Here is a 16,447-nt window from a genome sequence, read left to right as displayed (position 1 = left end):
CGAAGCTGAAGGAACAGAAACGGGGTAGGTATAAATTTCAGTCCTTCAACTGAAATGGCTTCAGTTGAAGGAAACACCTACGCTCTTTGAGAAAAGTTGGTTGCTGTTTCTGGCTGAACAACTCTTCGAGTGCCCAGAGGCAGAAAAGAAGGAAGAAAAGATCAACAAAAGCCAAAGGTGAATTTGTTGTGTTTAACAGGAGGGAGGATTTAATTCTTTTAATTGAAAGGGGGGAAAGAGTGGATTCCAGTTCTCCCTGATCCTCCAACTTGAAAACACGCTCCTTCATTATACAGATTAAATCCTCCAGTTAATGTTGTGTTACGACTTTCCCACAAAGGGTTATTGAAAAGGCACTATCTTGTGCATGTTAGCTGAGTTATCCTTCTTGAGAGTCAAGCCACTGGTTTGGTTGAAAATACAATTAAAGGGTTAGATTTGGTCCATGAGCAGTTTTGCTACTGGAGCAAAGGAAAAGGTGACGGTCTTGCTACATGTGCAGAATTTATAATGGAAAAAGCGGATTAAAATTATTTCCACAGTAGTGTTGGAGTAACGCCTTAGTAGGGGCCATAGCCAGTTTGGTCTAGTGCAGAGGTCTCAACTTGGCAATTTTAAGACTTGTGGACTTCAGTTCCCAGAATTCCTCAGCTGGCATAGGTGACTGACGAATTCTTGGAGTTTGAAGTCCACAAGTCTTAAAATTGTCAAGTTTGAGGACCCCTGGTCTAGTGGTTAAAGCTTCAGGCTAGAAACCAGAGACTGTGAGTTCAAATCCCACTTTACACATGAAAGCCAGCTGGGTAACTTTGGACCAGTTACTCTCTCTCAGCCCAATTCACCTCACAGAGTTGTTGTTGTTGGGAAAATAGGAGGAGGAGGAAGTATCGGGTGTGTTTTTGCCATCTTGAGTTATTTATAAAAATAATAAAGGCAACAAAACAAACAAACAAACAGAGTAAGCTGGAGGTCTTGTGCTGGTAATAAACTAGTATGTCCATTCTGTTTTTTCTACATTTCTCATTTTTATGAATTTGTCGGCTTTGGTTTTCTGTGGTATTCCACATCTGTCAAATGTGAACTGAATAAATGTCTCTCCTGTTTTATCCTATACAACTCTAATCCCCTCGATGCACATCTACACTAACCTAGCATCTGATGTCTGAGGCACTTGCGTAATTTGGTCCAACACCAGAGTAATACCTGTATCAATTTACAGATTATGCCACGGTAATATGCCAAGGTTATTGAAAGGAAGTGATTATGTTTACTAGCAAAATACCTTCCTGGGTATTGGCATTACTCTTGCAATGAATCCCAGATCTGCTGTTCATATAACAGATGATCTGGAGAATCCATGAGAACAGATCACCTCTCATAGACATCAGCTTGACTAGATCACATGCCCCAGGGAGGTTAAAAGGGGCCTAGCCAGTTTGATGACAATGCTCCAGATCTGAACTCCAAGCTTCAGAAGAAATTTTAGCTAAACTAAATTAAATTTTAATCCATTTTAGAGCCTTGTAATGAGCAGTCATTTGGCACAAGCTGAAAGTTATATATACACATGAAAAAAGATCTGGATATCCAACTATAATAATATAAAATAAATGCTGGAATGTAGCTTCTAACTGTGAGGTCAGTGCGGCATCTAGAACCTAGATACAGATGCATAGATACAAAAACAAACATATACTTACATTTGTGGTAGAAGTTAAATTCTGCTAAAAGAGGCATATACAACTATTTACAGGCATCTCCAGGAAAATTAGGACTTTTTCAATGTTCAGGGTCAAATAACTCAGCCTTCCTGTGGTACTTATCAAAATCGGAGACCTTTACTTTTACCTTTACAAGATATATATATTTGTTTTCTTAAGTTTTCGCGGGTATTTATATGTATGGTATTCAGCTTTGTTCGGGTATTTTCCCACATCATTATAGTTGTGCTTTTAAAGTTGTAGCGACGTTTCAGCAGAATCTCATCTGCCATTATCAGGCTTGTGTATTGTGTTCGCACAAGCATGAAGCCGAAAACACCAGCCTAAAGATGGCGAGTGGGATCTCGTTGAAACGTTGCCAAGATACTCTCAATCTACATGGGAAAAGACCTGAATAGGCCAAGATCTGCATACCTGTACCCGTGAAAATCTATGAAAATATATATAATATATAATATATAACATATAACATATAATATGTAATATGTAATATATAATATATATTATATTATATTATATTATATTATATTATATTATATTATTATATTATATTTATATATATATATAAATATAATATAATATAATATAATATAATATAATATAATATAATATAATATAATATAATATAATATAATATAATATAATATAATATAATATAATATAATATAATATAATATATAATATAATATATTATATATTATATATTATATATTATATATTATATATTATATATATTTTCATAGATTTTATATATATATATATATATAGGTCTAGGTGTGTTCGGGTCTTTTCCCGTGTAAGATTAAGAGTACCTTGGTGACGTTTCGGCGAGGTCCCACTCGCCATCCTCAGGCTGGTGCTTTCGGCTTCGTGCCAGTGCAAGCAGTGTGTGATTGGAGTTGCTGTCGCTCTATAAATACTGGTATTTATTTAGAAGCCTGATGATGGCAGATGAGATTCTGCTGAAACGTTGCTACAACTTTAAAAGCACAACTACAATGATGTGGGAAAATACCCGAGCAAAGCTGAATACCATACATGTAAGTACCGGCAAAAACTTAAGAAAACAAATATATATATAAAATCTGTCTCTCTCTGTCTCTCCCTCCCTCCTTCCCTCCTCCCTCCCTCTCTCTCTCTCTCTCTCTCACACACACACACACACACACACGCACACACACACATATTACGAGAGCAATTGAAAATTGGTTCCCATATCTGCCTGTCTAGAATTTATCAAACTCAAGCAGCATCACAGTGGCCCTCATCTGGCTGTGTTTGCACAAAACAATACGTGATTTCTATCTCTCCATCAATACTATCTCTCCATCAATAGATATGTTCATAAGGCTTCTTGGAATTGCTTTGGCCCTGTGAGAAGATTAAATTATATTGGTACCATTTGTAGAATGCAGCTATTTAAGCAGAGCCCTTGAACCTGACATCCATTTCCAACCCACTTGCCATAAAAGACTAGATATTTGTTTGCCGGCACCCTCTCACCTTCATTTCTCAGCACTAGAATTGGAAAATGCAAGGTTTCTAATTGTCTGCTTATCAAATGTATATAGCCATATATTTCATGCATGTGACTCTGGATGACATTTAATGTTATTGGTATAATGCATGCATCATGCATAGCATTAACCTTCAGGAAAGAAACTTGTATTTGTAGGAGCCTTTGTATTTGGTACCTCTGTTTTACAAATTGGGGGGATGACTTCTCCACAAAAAAGGAAAAAACCTGGGTTGTACAGAGCCTTGCGGTAAAACTCAGATGCCTTTCTAAGTTACACCATCCAGTGGGGGTGGGGGTGGGTCTAGGCACCTCTAGATTTTCCTATCTAAGAAATTCAGGTGTAACACTTCACCTGAAATATATACCATACCAAAGGCAAACTTGATCCACGTCTCTTGGTATCAAGAAGGATAAGAACTGCTGATGGAGTTAACCAATTTAACTGCCCAAAACTAATATCCATTTCATTATACATACCAATCTGTGCCTTCAAGCATATTGCCATGTGGACTGGGCAATGATTTTATGGAAATCTGTATGTTCAATTACAGAGAAGAAACCGAGTCAGGCCGATTATAATCATCGCATGCCTTGGGTCTGTCAAGCGTGTGCAACCAGAGGCTCTGTCTGTTTTTTCCTGCCTGTTTTACATGGTGCCATATTAGTCTGCTGCATGAAAGCCTGCACCCATTGCTCATTACGCATTGTGGAGATGGGTGAAGGAAGATAGGCGTAGCTGATTATTTCAATTATGTCTATTGCACAAAGAGAAAGGGTGTTGCCCTCCCTGCTCAGGAATGGAAAACATCTGTAATACATGACCAAAAGGGATGGTTAGACTCATATTGACTAAATAAATCTTTTTTCTGTCTATCCATCAACACGTTTCTGGAAGTAACTGATTGATTAGAGAGAGATCCCCTTCTCAAGCCAAGGATGGCCCTTGATCATTCAGTGGGATGCAGAGGGCTGTTCTCAAAAATGAGCAAAATCAAGACAAGGGAATAAATTAGGGCCAGGGCAAAAGGCAATTAATAAATACAGTTTCTCCAATTGGGGAAGTCACTCCATACACGGGCAGGGAATGTTCTGTCATATTAAAAAATGACAACTTAGCAATACTTTTTGAAGGAGATCCAGGTGGGATTGTGTATGGCTCTGGGCCTACAGATTGGGAATGGCATACAACTGTGAGACAGAGCTGAAGCATGAAGCATCAGTGGAGAAGGCCAGAGCGTGTTTTTCAAAGGGCCATGGTGCTGCAGTGGTTAAATGCAGTATTGGAGGCAGACTCTGCCCATAGCCAGAAGTTCAATCCTGACTGGCTCAAGGTAGACTCAGCCTTCCATCCTTCCAAAATTCGGGGGCAATAATGTTGGGGTCAATATGCTGGCCACTCTGTAACCCACTTAGACAGGGCTGTAAAGCACTGTGAAGCAGTACATAAATCTAAGTGCTATTGCTATTAACAGTACAGATAAAAAAGGAGAGGGAAGGTGCTTTGGAGAGCAGATACTATGTTATCAAATCAGTAGTTAAATATCAGAACCAAAAGAAGCCTGACTTCAAGAATTCCCTGTGAGTGGAATTACAATTTTCTTCCCAAACATGGGAATAGTAAATGTACTATTTTATCACGTGAGCAACTCATCCTATATTACGGACAAACTTTATTAAGAATCACGGTAACAGTTGTTTTCAGATTTTGGTTCATCCATGTTTATTAGGCATTCTATTATGGTTGAAAAGGCCGAAAAAGACAGCAATCCTATTTTAGCTTACTTACTTATCTTGATCTTTTCTTCTTTAAGAAATGTAAAAATAAAAGTAAAACTCCACTATGTTAGGAGGGAAAAGGGAAACCCAAATAAGAAGCCCAGAATAGATTCAGGAGGAGTACCAAACATTTTATTCCCAGATGATATTCATCCCATTCTTTTAAAATTTGACTTAAACAAAACAACTAAAACCATGGAGACAGTTTGGACTTCTGCAGAGAAGCCATGAAACCAAGTTAAAAAGTCAGAGAGTTTAAAATATGAAAGGTTACAGAAAGTGTGCTGTTTGGGAAATTTTATTTTTTGGGTTATGAGGGCAGGGAGAGAAGAATTACATTGCAACTAAGTATTTATAACAAAGATGGCCAAACAGAATAGCTGCAATTCCATGCCAATCCTGATAGACTATTCCAAAAATGGTCCTTCTGTGATTCCCTCAAAAAGCAGGGATGTCAAACTCCCATCTCTGGCCCGCAGGCCAGATGCATTGCGCGCTGGCCACACCTGGTTTAGCGAAGGGGGCAAAGTTGTGATATGTCATGCCACGACGATGCCATGATGCCACGAGTTTGACACCCCTGCTCTAGAGAATATTGCAAGTCATAAGGAAATAGATGACTATACATGAGGGTAATTCTGTCAGAACAAAAGTACTGCTCTTATAGCTTAAACCACCAGTACCATCACATGTGATTGCAGAGCTAGATTAGCTTCTATCAAGATGTGTACTCCAAATATTTTGCAACTGTCCTCACTCTTAGGGAGAGCATCAGATTCAAGAAGACAGAGATGGGACACTTCTGCTGATTGGCCTCTATCTGAAGAAAACATAAAATTAGAAGTTTGTCCTGAGCAAAGTTAATTTATAATCAAGCCCTCGTCTGGGTGGAAGCAGGTCTTCCAGATCAGGGGCCCCCCACAGGTACATAGCATGCCAGAAATCAGGCCACAGAAACAAGCCCCATGCAAGGGAGGCAGGCAGCATGTAAAACCACGCCATAGCCAACCACGTTATGCCATAAAATCTGGTCCATGGAAAATACTCTCTCCACAGAACCGGTCCCTGGTGCCCAAAAGGTTGGGGGCCATTGTTCCAAATCACTCCCAGTCTTAATGTCTACGAAGCTTTGTAACCGAAAGCGGCAGGGATAGAGGACTTTTGGATGTTATCACAAGCTATCAGAAGAGAGATTTCAACGGAATGGTAGGAATACATCCAGAGTCTATGGGAGCAGGTGGCTATAATAAATTTAAATACCATAAATAATAACAATAATAAAAGTTTCCTAATGGTAAAAAGAAGTTAATATTAAAGTGATTACTGAAATTGGTGGGGAATTCCCATTTGCTGGTTATGGTTAAAAATAGAAGCTGAATAGAAAATACTTCCCTATGCTTGTTGGGCTTGATAGGTCAATGGTACCTTCCAAAACTCTTCAATTCTACATCACTGATCAATGGTTTCTCCCCCATCAAAACAAGTGACACCCATCCAGGAGTAGCAGGAGGAGGATCTATGTGCGTGAACAGGAAGCGAGCAGGCTGTTATTGCGGAGTAACTTACCGTCCCTGTGCCCAAGTTACAGCTAATCTATTCTTCTGATATTATATAAGTAATATGCAATAATTTTGTTAATTCACCTGCAATTAAATGAAGGATGAAAAATTAAACGGAAAAAGCTGCTCTTCAACCCCTATTTGCTGCTAATTGTTATGCCATAAAATTTGGAGCCAGACTGAGCACTTCGTTAAAGACACAGTCTTGAGAAGCTATTATCCGGATGCTAAAATTGCACTAGTTTTTAATAGGATTTAACTTGCTCCTCTTTCTTTCTGGATGGTGGCCCTTGGCGTTTATTTCCCACACCTGTCAGGTTAGATCTATGGCTGGAAGGCTCTTTCCTACCAACGCCAATTAAAAACAGTGGAATTAGCATGTAATTAATGTGTACATATTAAGTCAAACAGACTGAAAGCAATCTCCAAGGGAGCAGCTACATGAATATATTTATGTCAGCACCCTTCATTATTAATGTTCAGGAGAAATCTGTGTACCACAATGCTTTAAAAATAAGTTTGGGGGCATCAGGTGCTGCTATTTTTATCTCCATCCACAGTTTTACTGCTATTCAAGAAAGGTTGCTGGTAATTTCTTTTTGTGTCTTTTAATTATTTTTAGGCTACACAGTGATTTATGGTTTCTAAATTGCCTCAAGCATACTAACGTAACACTAACAAATAAAGCCATATAAGAATCTGAAAATCTGGATAAAAATGCTGCAGGAATGAATTATAGCTTTGAAAAACTCTGATGAAGCAAGCTCAGAAACATGAGCTATGTTTAAAAAAAAAAAAAACTTGGTTGCGGCAAAATACAAGTTATTCCAGTCTGCCAGATCTGTCAGGGAAGTTGCTGCCAAAACATTTTAAACATTAATGAAATAACAATCCAAGTAGATATATAAAGCAATAGTCTTGGCTTCTTAGGCCGCCTCCAAGTTTGAATCAAACAATGAGTTATGAACCTTGCGTCTTGTGGACTCCGAGCTCAATTAAATAAAGAACTTTTTCTTCATTTCAAACCATGACTACCACACTTGCTGTTAACCAACCTTCAGAGAACCTCTGGAAAAGTGGGGTCTGGATTTTCAGAGATCTTCTGGAAGTGTGGCAAGGAGTGTTCAGGTGAAATTTGGCCTGGATCTTTGAGCAGTCTGGTTATCCATTCTATACACCCCATCCTGTTCACCACCATCTCCTTTCTCCTCCTCCTACTTTCTCTTCAGGTGTCCATGGTAAAAAGCAATTAAAAGATACACATCCTAACAGTAACCACCCATCCTGTCAATCTCAACCTTTTTTTTTATTGCACCCCTGACTTCTCTTTCTTGTCCCCATCAATGGAACAGCACAATATCTATTAGGCTACCTCTGATCCATAGTACTCTTAGGCTTATGGACAGTGATATCAACTAAAATCTGAAGAACTCAAATTTTTACTCAGCTCCTTTCCGTTTTGGCTGCCTTGATTGCTGCCTAAACTCTACATCCTTCGTTATTGGTAAGAAAGAGAAGAAAGTCCATGGGGTAGTGAGTGAGCAGACAGAAAGGGCAGTGGTAGACTTAAGCTACCACAGAAATGTTAGGGCACTATCTGGACAGAGGTGATTACTGTAACCATCAAAGCGATTTCCCCAGATGGCACGCTTATCCGATTAGAGCAGGGATGTGATCGGACAGGCCTCCAGCTTTGCCTATTGAAGTCCCACCACTACCAACCAGTTGCAACACCTTCTTAAATTTGCTCACCAACCAGTTGCAACACCTTCTTAAATTTGCTCACAAACCCTTGGTTGGTTGGTTGGTTGGCTGGTTGGCTGGCTGGTTGGTTACTCACAGTTCGAAACCCAGAATATCTCAAGTGACTTGCCAAATATGCATTAATTCAAAACGGCAGGCGGAAGAAACCTAACATTTTAAGCTTCAGATAACAGAGATACATAAAAACCACTGCAGCTAGCAATCTACAGTTTATTTAAGGCTACGTTCTTGTCTCCGGTAAAGTTTCTCATCTTACCACATCATGTCTGGAAATCTGCTGCTGCTGGGTATTCAAGAATTGATTTAAGGGTCTGTAAATCTGTGATTTACTGTTAAGCCCAGATGTGAAGCCTGACACTAGGTAAGGAAGAAAAGTTCCGGATAGATGAGGCGGCCGTTAGATTTGCCAGAATGACAAACGAATTGTACATGTTGGCAAGAAAATGGTACTCATTAGCAATAATGTTTGACATAGTTGGGCATAGAGTTTCTTTATTCTTGAAACTGGTTATTATTAGAACTGCCTGCCAATATCGTGACTCTCTTTGGAGACCACACCATTCATTTAAGTTAGTGAAACACTTGAAGCAGCATGCATCTAAAACACCTCCCTTAGAATTTAAATCATTATTATGAAGTTGTGGACATTCAGCATTTCTGAATACAATCACACATACAAAGCACATGCTGAAAAGTCAGAATATTAATTTATTCTGAGCATGTGCTCCTCACAAGCAGTTCCCATCTCCCTTTTTAATCACTACAAAACAGTTCAACAGAAGTCCAATTATGTCACACAATGTACAGATGGCATGCAGGCAATCTTATAAGTAAATCAGAATCTAAGATTCATAGAATAATATCGAGCTTCAGAGAAGGCCAGGAAGAAACCCTAAATGCATTCCAAAAATGCTTTCCGAAGAGATGGAAAGCTCTGAAAAGTCCCCTTAACTAGAATAAATCTCTTTTCAAATATTTTAGATAAAAATTAAAAATAATAACAACTACAACCATTATATATGTATGTTTAATTTCTGGTAGCCAAGGTCTTTAGGAAGTCAGCACTGACATTTAATAACTTCATTGGTGAGGCTCAGATTGTTGGCCCGATGTCGTTTTGGACTACGGGATGAGGTATATTTGCAAATATGGAATGAGGAGGCTTAGTAGCCATAAACATTTTTTTGAAATAAAGTATGCCCAGCCTGTGAATCCAATTGAAGCACAACGTTGGTGACCATTCACTTAAAGCAGCAGTAATTGGTGAGATAAGATAATCATCCTTGATTTGCTCAGTTAATTAACACTACAAGTAGGACAGGAAGTTATTAATGCAAGCAATGTAAATCTTCCAGGACAATATCTTTGAAACTTCCACAACAGATTCAGGTATGCAATAACATGTTGGTCAGCGTGTCCATTTCACAACCCCTTGAAAATTAAACATGGCCGCCCTCAAAATCAATATTATCTGGTCACTCTGATTCAGGTTAATGTCTCAAAAGAGGCCTGCTCCACCCAGTGTTAATCTTGAGGAATGAGTTGCTCAGGAATGAATTTCTTCTCAGGAGGATTGCAGCCTGGAACAACTTTTTTTCCCTCTTATTTTTAATAATTCCATTTGTTCTAATGTACCATAAAAATGAAAATAAATCAGTCTACTTTCCCAGCTCCCTATGAATAAAACCCATTCAAATAGTGAAACTTACAAGAAAAGGTGCATGTAGCTGGACTATTTCATAACACATTCTAATACTCATTCACAGAAGTGAGTACCCCTAAATTGGTCTTACTTCTGGTTAATTGTATAAAATCATGCTTTCAACACTTTGTCTGGTTTTGAAAGCCAAGTGGAGCTGAGAGGATATCAAGGAATCCAAGTTTTAGGTTAGTGTTGGTAGTTGTGAAAAAAAAAAAACATCTTGGGAGAAGGTTGTGACACACTATTCCCATTTTGCTGCCAAGAAAACAGCATGGATTACGTGTCCACTTAGTAGCCAAGAGTCAGCTCTGGCTTGTGTGTGGTCTTTCCCAGCTAACAGGCTGAAGCCTAGAGCAACGATGCACAAAAGAAGAAGAAAGCAATTAATAACCCAAGCATTCATGTATTTTCTTGGAAATACATGCAATTAAGTTAGATACATATGCATAGGACTGGAGCCAAAATACATCTACAATATACACTTTTCTTGTTAGCACTGCAGTGCTATGTATTAATCTGGTTGCCAGGTTTTTTTTTTCCTCTCACTGACCCTACTTCTATGCCTTTAAAAATTACTAAATAAAGTTGGGAAGGGGTAAGGAAGAATGCTGAGAATAGCCGTAGCTGTTCTGTTTTTCTTATCAGATATACTGTCAATCTATTGGCAGTCATCATTTGTTTAAAAAAAAAAATACCAGCAGAAGAGACTCAAAAATGCTTGGCAGCAATTGCTCTCCAAACTAGAGAGAAGAGAAACCCTGAAACATCCAAGAGCCATGGAAGAAAAAAAAAACTGGGCTTGTTTCCTTCCACTCCATTCATAATTTTAAAAATTGATCAAATTCTCACCAACCCCGTTCTTTGTGAACTAAAAAGCTCACATTTAGCCTTCCCTGTGTCCCAAATTCCCTATAGCAATCAACATGGATTCAGTTGAAATTTTGTATTCATCCCAGATGGATCATATGTGGAAATTGTAAAATGCAGGTGGCTCTTGAAAATGCAAATGTCCTTATTGGTCAGTGGTCGTATTTACATGGCCTTGGCATCAATGTAACGTCTTAATATTGAGTCTTGATGACAACATTTTGGGGGTAAAAACCTCAGTAGTTTGCCTTCAGCTTCTTTCAGAATACCTCATGTTCTTCCCAGTCTAACCTGCAGAAGATCCTGCAGAAGAGAAAAAAAGGGGAGGAGGAAAGCTTTTTGATCCTCAGCCTCATTCTCAGGAAGCTTTGGAATTAGCTCTCAGAATTTCTTTGGGGTGATTTGTTTCAGCTTGTTGTATCATTGCATGGAAATCTTTTGTTGAGGTTTCCCCTCCCCTTATAGAGCTCGTCATCGCTCTGTTTCCTGATGTTTTCCCTCAGGGTTGAGAGGAGGCCAGACAGGTTATACACTGTTGAAGTGCTGATTGTTCGGTGGAAGGCAGGACGTTCACATACTCTAAAATAACCTTGTAACTGAGGGAAGTGCAAAGATTTCTTCAAAATTATGGAAATTTCCCTGAACATTTCTTTTTGTTTAGGTTTTTTTTTTTCCAATCCTCTTAGACTGAGGACAGAAGAGTTAGGAAAAATGCAGACATACTCCACACATCACTCCTTGGACAACAACAACAACTTACCCAGGCAGGCAAGAACTGGAGGTTTATCCAGCTCATGTGATCATAAATTATCCAGACCCGTATCAAGGGAAACACAAGGCAGCATTGACTGGAGGAGAACCATCTTAATCTATAGTGATAAAAATCAGATACATCACTGATAAAGTTTGCTACAACTCATGCCTTTTCATAAAATATCAGAACGTTACCAGATTCCTCCTCGTTTGTATAGAGCAACAATTTGAATCTGAACAAATGAGAATGTGAGAGTATTTAATATTACCAGGTTACATACCTCCAGGGACTTCCTTTCCATTTCATTTAAAATTCAATCTTTCTTTTCCTGTTGTCTATTAGCATAACAATACAAGTTAATGCATAGCAAACTCAATCGCCAAGTAATTATCAATTCCTAGTTTTGGGTCATTCTTCCTGCAGTTGGGCTCATGTTTCTTTTTGGGACACCAAAAATGTTTTTTTAGGACATGAGCAAATAGGACTTCGCTCACTTTTTCTCCTGTACCCTCCAAATTAGCAATCCCTTGTGACTGTTCTCTGCTGGCTGGGTTGGAGAGAGGTCTGCAAAGAATCTTATTTTTATGACTGATGTATAAGGGGAGCCAGATGTAGATACTACTACCATCAACATCATCAGAGGGAACAGAACAGATCAGATACAGTAGATCAAGATTACACAAATTGGGACAGGGGTGTCAAACTCATTTTTCACTGAGGGCCACATCAGGGTTGTGTTTGACCTTGGGGGGCTGGGATGGGTGAGTAGGGTGGGTGTGGCTAGCTCAATGTCACTTGTGGTGGGGGTGCTTGTGGTGGCCCGAGCACTCTGTCAATGAAAATGGAGATTGGGAGGGCCATGCCCCCCTGAGCTCCTTTTTTGATGGCAGAGGCACCAGGGCCAATCCTTTGCTGTTCCCAGGGCAGCCCCACAGGCCAGATCTAAACACCCCACGGGCCTTGAGTTTGACACCCCTGCTCTAAATTTTTGCATATTAACCCCATTAACCCTAATGAGAAAAATCTATGGAAGCTTCACTACAAGCTGAACATCTGAAGGATTTCCCAGTTACCTGCTACTTCTTCAGTCCTATACCTCTCAATTTATTAGTGGACAGGAGGTGAGGTCAGCAGCCTTTCAATCTCTTGCCTAGTTCTCATTTTAGAATCCATACAATAATTCCCATAGGTCATAGGACCTTCAGACCAGGGATTCCCAATGCAAAGAAAAGAGGGGATAAAATCTCTCATTAAAAGTGCCAAATAAAACATAGTAGTTAAGGAGAGGGGAGATACAAGTTTTGGAAATGTTACACCAGAAATTCACATAGAAAGCTTTGAAATCAAATAGGAAAGTATATACGTATAAAACGTTACAACAAAATCCAAACTTTCAGTGACTGATGATGTCAAATTAAAACAAGAAGAAGAAAGTAAGTCTCGGAGCTTCCAATAGATATAGACTTGGAACACAAGAACTAAGGTTAAAACATCTCTGGCAGCTTATCATTTCCATACTTCATAACGATTGATGAGAATGCTTAAAAATTGATTTAACAAAATTCATAGATAACACAGAGAGGGCTTTTTTTTAGATCTATGACATCATAAAACTGAAATTATATTGACTGGTTTTAATAAACTAAATGGGGTTTAAACCAGCCCTAATAGAAGTCAGAGTGAGCCACTCACTTTAAGCAGCACATTGGAGGTGTGACTGAATGGCAACCAAGAGTCATTTCCTTAATTAGTTGCTAATATAGTTTGCTTGTAACAATGGGGGGGAGGATCTTCAGATTTTCAATCTCATGGGGCAAGTAAATACAGCTAATTATATACTCTGAACTTGGTGATGGATGGAGAGATAAAATGTGTTTTCAATGATGCCACAAGGACTGGATTCCCATTTGCTGATCAAAAAGGCAACACTCTTGAGGGCTCCCAGATTAAGCACCATATACTTGTTTTTATTTTAATAAAATGCATATTGGGTCCTATACTACATACATACAGGTGTTAGCTCTTTGGCTCTTGCTTATTACCATAACCAAGAAGGAAACAGAGATTACAGAGATAAACACATAGTACGGAGGAGATGCCTTGGCCAGTTCCCCTACTACTTTGACAGCACTGAATCTAAGGTCATTTAGGATAGCAAAATATCTTGGACAAACCCTGACCTTTGATTTGACATGATTGGGAAGAGATCATTAAGTGTTGGAGCAAAGTAGAGTTGACTTTAGTAAAGTAGAGTTGACCATCACTGGTGGTCCTTGCTATAGTATCTGTGGGGGCCCTGCTCCAGTGTAAAACCACAGGTGATATCAAATAAATAAACACAAATCTTATTGTGGTTTTACACTGGAGCAGAGACCCCACAGATACTACAGCAAGGACCACCGGTCTAAAGTCAACTCTACTTTGCTCCAACACTTAATGTTCTTGATAGCCACCAATGATAACAATAGCCACCAATGTCAACCTGTGACATGTTGAGTCTATGGAAATGACATGATTTGGTTCTTTTCTTCCACAATACTTGACTTCCCATTGCAATCTTCTGCACAATATGCCCTCCTCTGTCTCTCCTTCCCTTCCCTTGGTCATAGGAGATCTCAGTGAGGCAATCCAACCATGAGGCTCCCTGTGGATTCCTTGCAGCAGCTGCTCTTCTTCTTTGGAGTGGCCTATTCCACAAGTGACAGAGTCATTCCCAGCTTCACCTCATGGTCTACAGCTCATATTGGCTTCTCTGCTGCATGTAGCTGTTTTACAGATGTGGTGGTGGTGGTTTCTCAAGTGTTTCGGTGGAGGCTAACATTGCTACCTGCAGCTTGTTCACCATAGTCAAAGGGCTGTTGTGAACACTCACATGCTCCGAGATCCAAATATGATGGCAGGTCATACAAGGAAGCCTTGAAACTGGGCTGAGCCAACAAGATAGGTATGACAAACAAGGAAAATACAGGAACATATTACACAGGTGACCTAACTTTCTGCTTCAAAAACATAATGTGTTTTTTATCTGCTTTCCACATGCATAAAATAAAAAGCTAAAGCATACAGAAAGGTTGAAACTCCACCTATCACCGGCAGATACAGAAAATCACAAATAATGAGAATGCCAATCACAAAGGCCACTGGTACTCTATAAAAAGTGCAAATAGACAATCAAAACCTCTCCTCATAGGCTTTCCCGCTCTGCTCAGTTAAACTTTTTATTGAAGCTGCTCTTTGCATCTGCAACCACTCTGGGTTCCAGTGGATTTCCCTTATTTCTCTAAATAAAGTAAATTTAGGGGTTTATGTTTTACTGTTGATTTACTTTTTAAAAACATGTAAGGAACCCATTTCCCCACAGATGTTTGTTTGTACCCCAACAGCTCCCAGGAGACCGAGAGAGGTGAAGAATCCTGAATTCAGATGGCGCTGAATTGTCCTTCAGCAACATCTAGAAGGACACAGAATAATTGTGTTACTTATTAAGAACATGTCTGTTGGACATTAGGTACACTTTTTAAAAACAAAATCCACATCATTTAAAATCCAAATAAGGGATCTGTAGGTCTTTCGATTCAGTCCTCTGTGGAGAAATAAGAGCTAGAAGATCCTTATGTTATTTAGCATTTGATTAAAAAAAGAACAACCCATCAAGAGGCCCCTTCACTCTACTAGAAACTGGTTCATTGTCAAATCTTGAAAGGATTTTCTCAAATGATTCTTTTTTTTTTCTGACATTAACAGTTGGCAAGCATTAGGGAGAGGATTAGAAAGTTTCTTGATAAGAGGAAAATCTCTGATCTTTTTTCATCTCTCTGAAGCCCTGCTTAGATGGGGTGAAGGAAGATGGCTGGCTGCAGCCTTTTGGGAGAGTATCCACAAAGTAATTCTGCTTGTTAATAAACTGGTAAATGAGGCAATCTAAAATGAGTGAGCAAGAGGAAATGAAAAGCCACATAACTCAAGAGCCAAAACTATTGCAAACAAAAAGAAGTGATGTAGGAGGAAGCATGGAGAAGTTTGCAGACAAACTCATTAAATTTTTAATATCGATGGTAGACTTTGTCTAGAAGCAAAACACCTACAGAGCCATTAACATTTGCCCCAATACAATTACTATTCATTATTTTTCTTACGCTCTTAGGTCATCTTCGACATGTCTCCTTTTATTAAAGTAATAAGTAGTTTCTGGACCAACATCGTAGTTACCATTAGTCTGCATCATAGCCATCTAAGATTACATCCTGCACAGAAAGACATTTGACATACAGTGTGTCTCTGTTCTTGCAGCCTCAATTGGAGCTCCTCTATTTAACATGTATATTAGTAGTTGCAAACCCCACAAAAGGTGCAGAACTCTTAAACTATGTTCATTGAGATTTGCTGATAAAAGCTTCAGAATTAGATATTCCCTTTCTGACAGATGAATAGATAATGTGAAATGTATCCTCCTAACTCTGAAGGTAAGAAGATCTAAATATATTAATTTGAGCAAGGGGGGGGGAGATTTGTTTTATTCTAAAGACAATTATCCTCTGTATCATAAGTTTTTCATTTTAAAAAACAGTGTACTGTAGAATTAAAAAAAAACTGTGGCATTTTGAAATCCAGCTAGGAAATCTATGGTTCAAAGCAAAAAAATCCCATTGAGTAGTTTCAGGTTATCAAGCATGTCAAATGTGGTTCTTTATATTTAGACTACTGGATTTATGCATGTATTTATCCATACTTGTATTTAGCACTGTAGGATTGGAAGGAGGGGAAAGGCTAGAAAAATGTAGAACC

Source organism: Pseudonaja textilis, chromosome 3, assembly GCF_049901715.1.
Source record: "Pseudonaja textilis isolate UNSWEBS1 chromosome 3, rPseTex1.2, whole genome shotgun sequence".
Lineage (NCBI taxonomy): Eukaryota > Metazoa > Chordata > Lepidosauria > Squamata > Elapidae > Pseudonaja > Pseudonaja textilis.
This window is presented reverse-complemented; position numbering follows the sequence as displayed.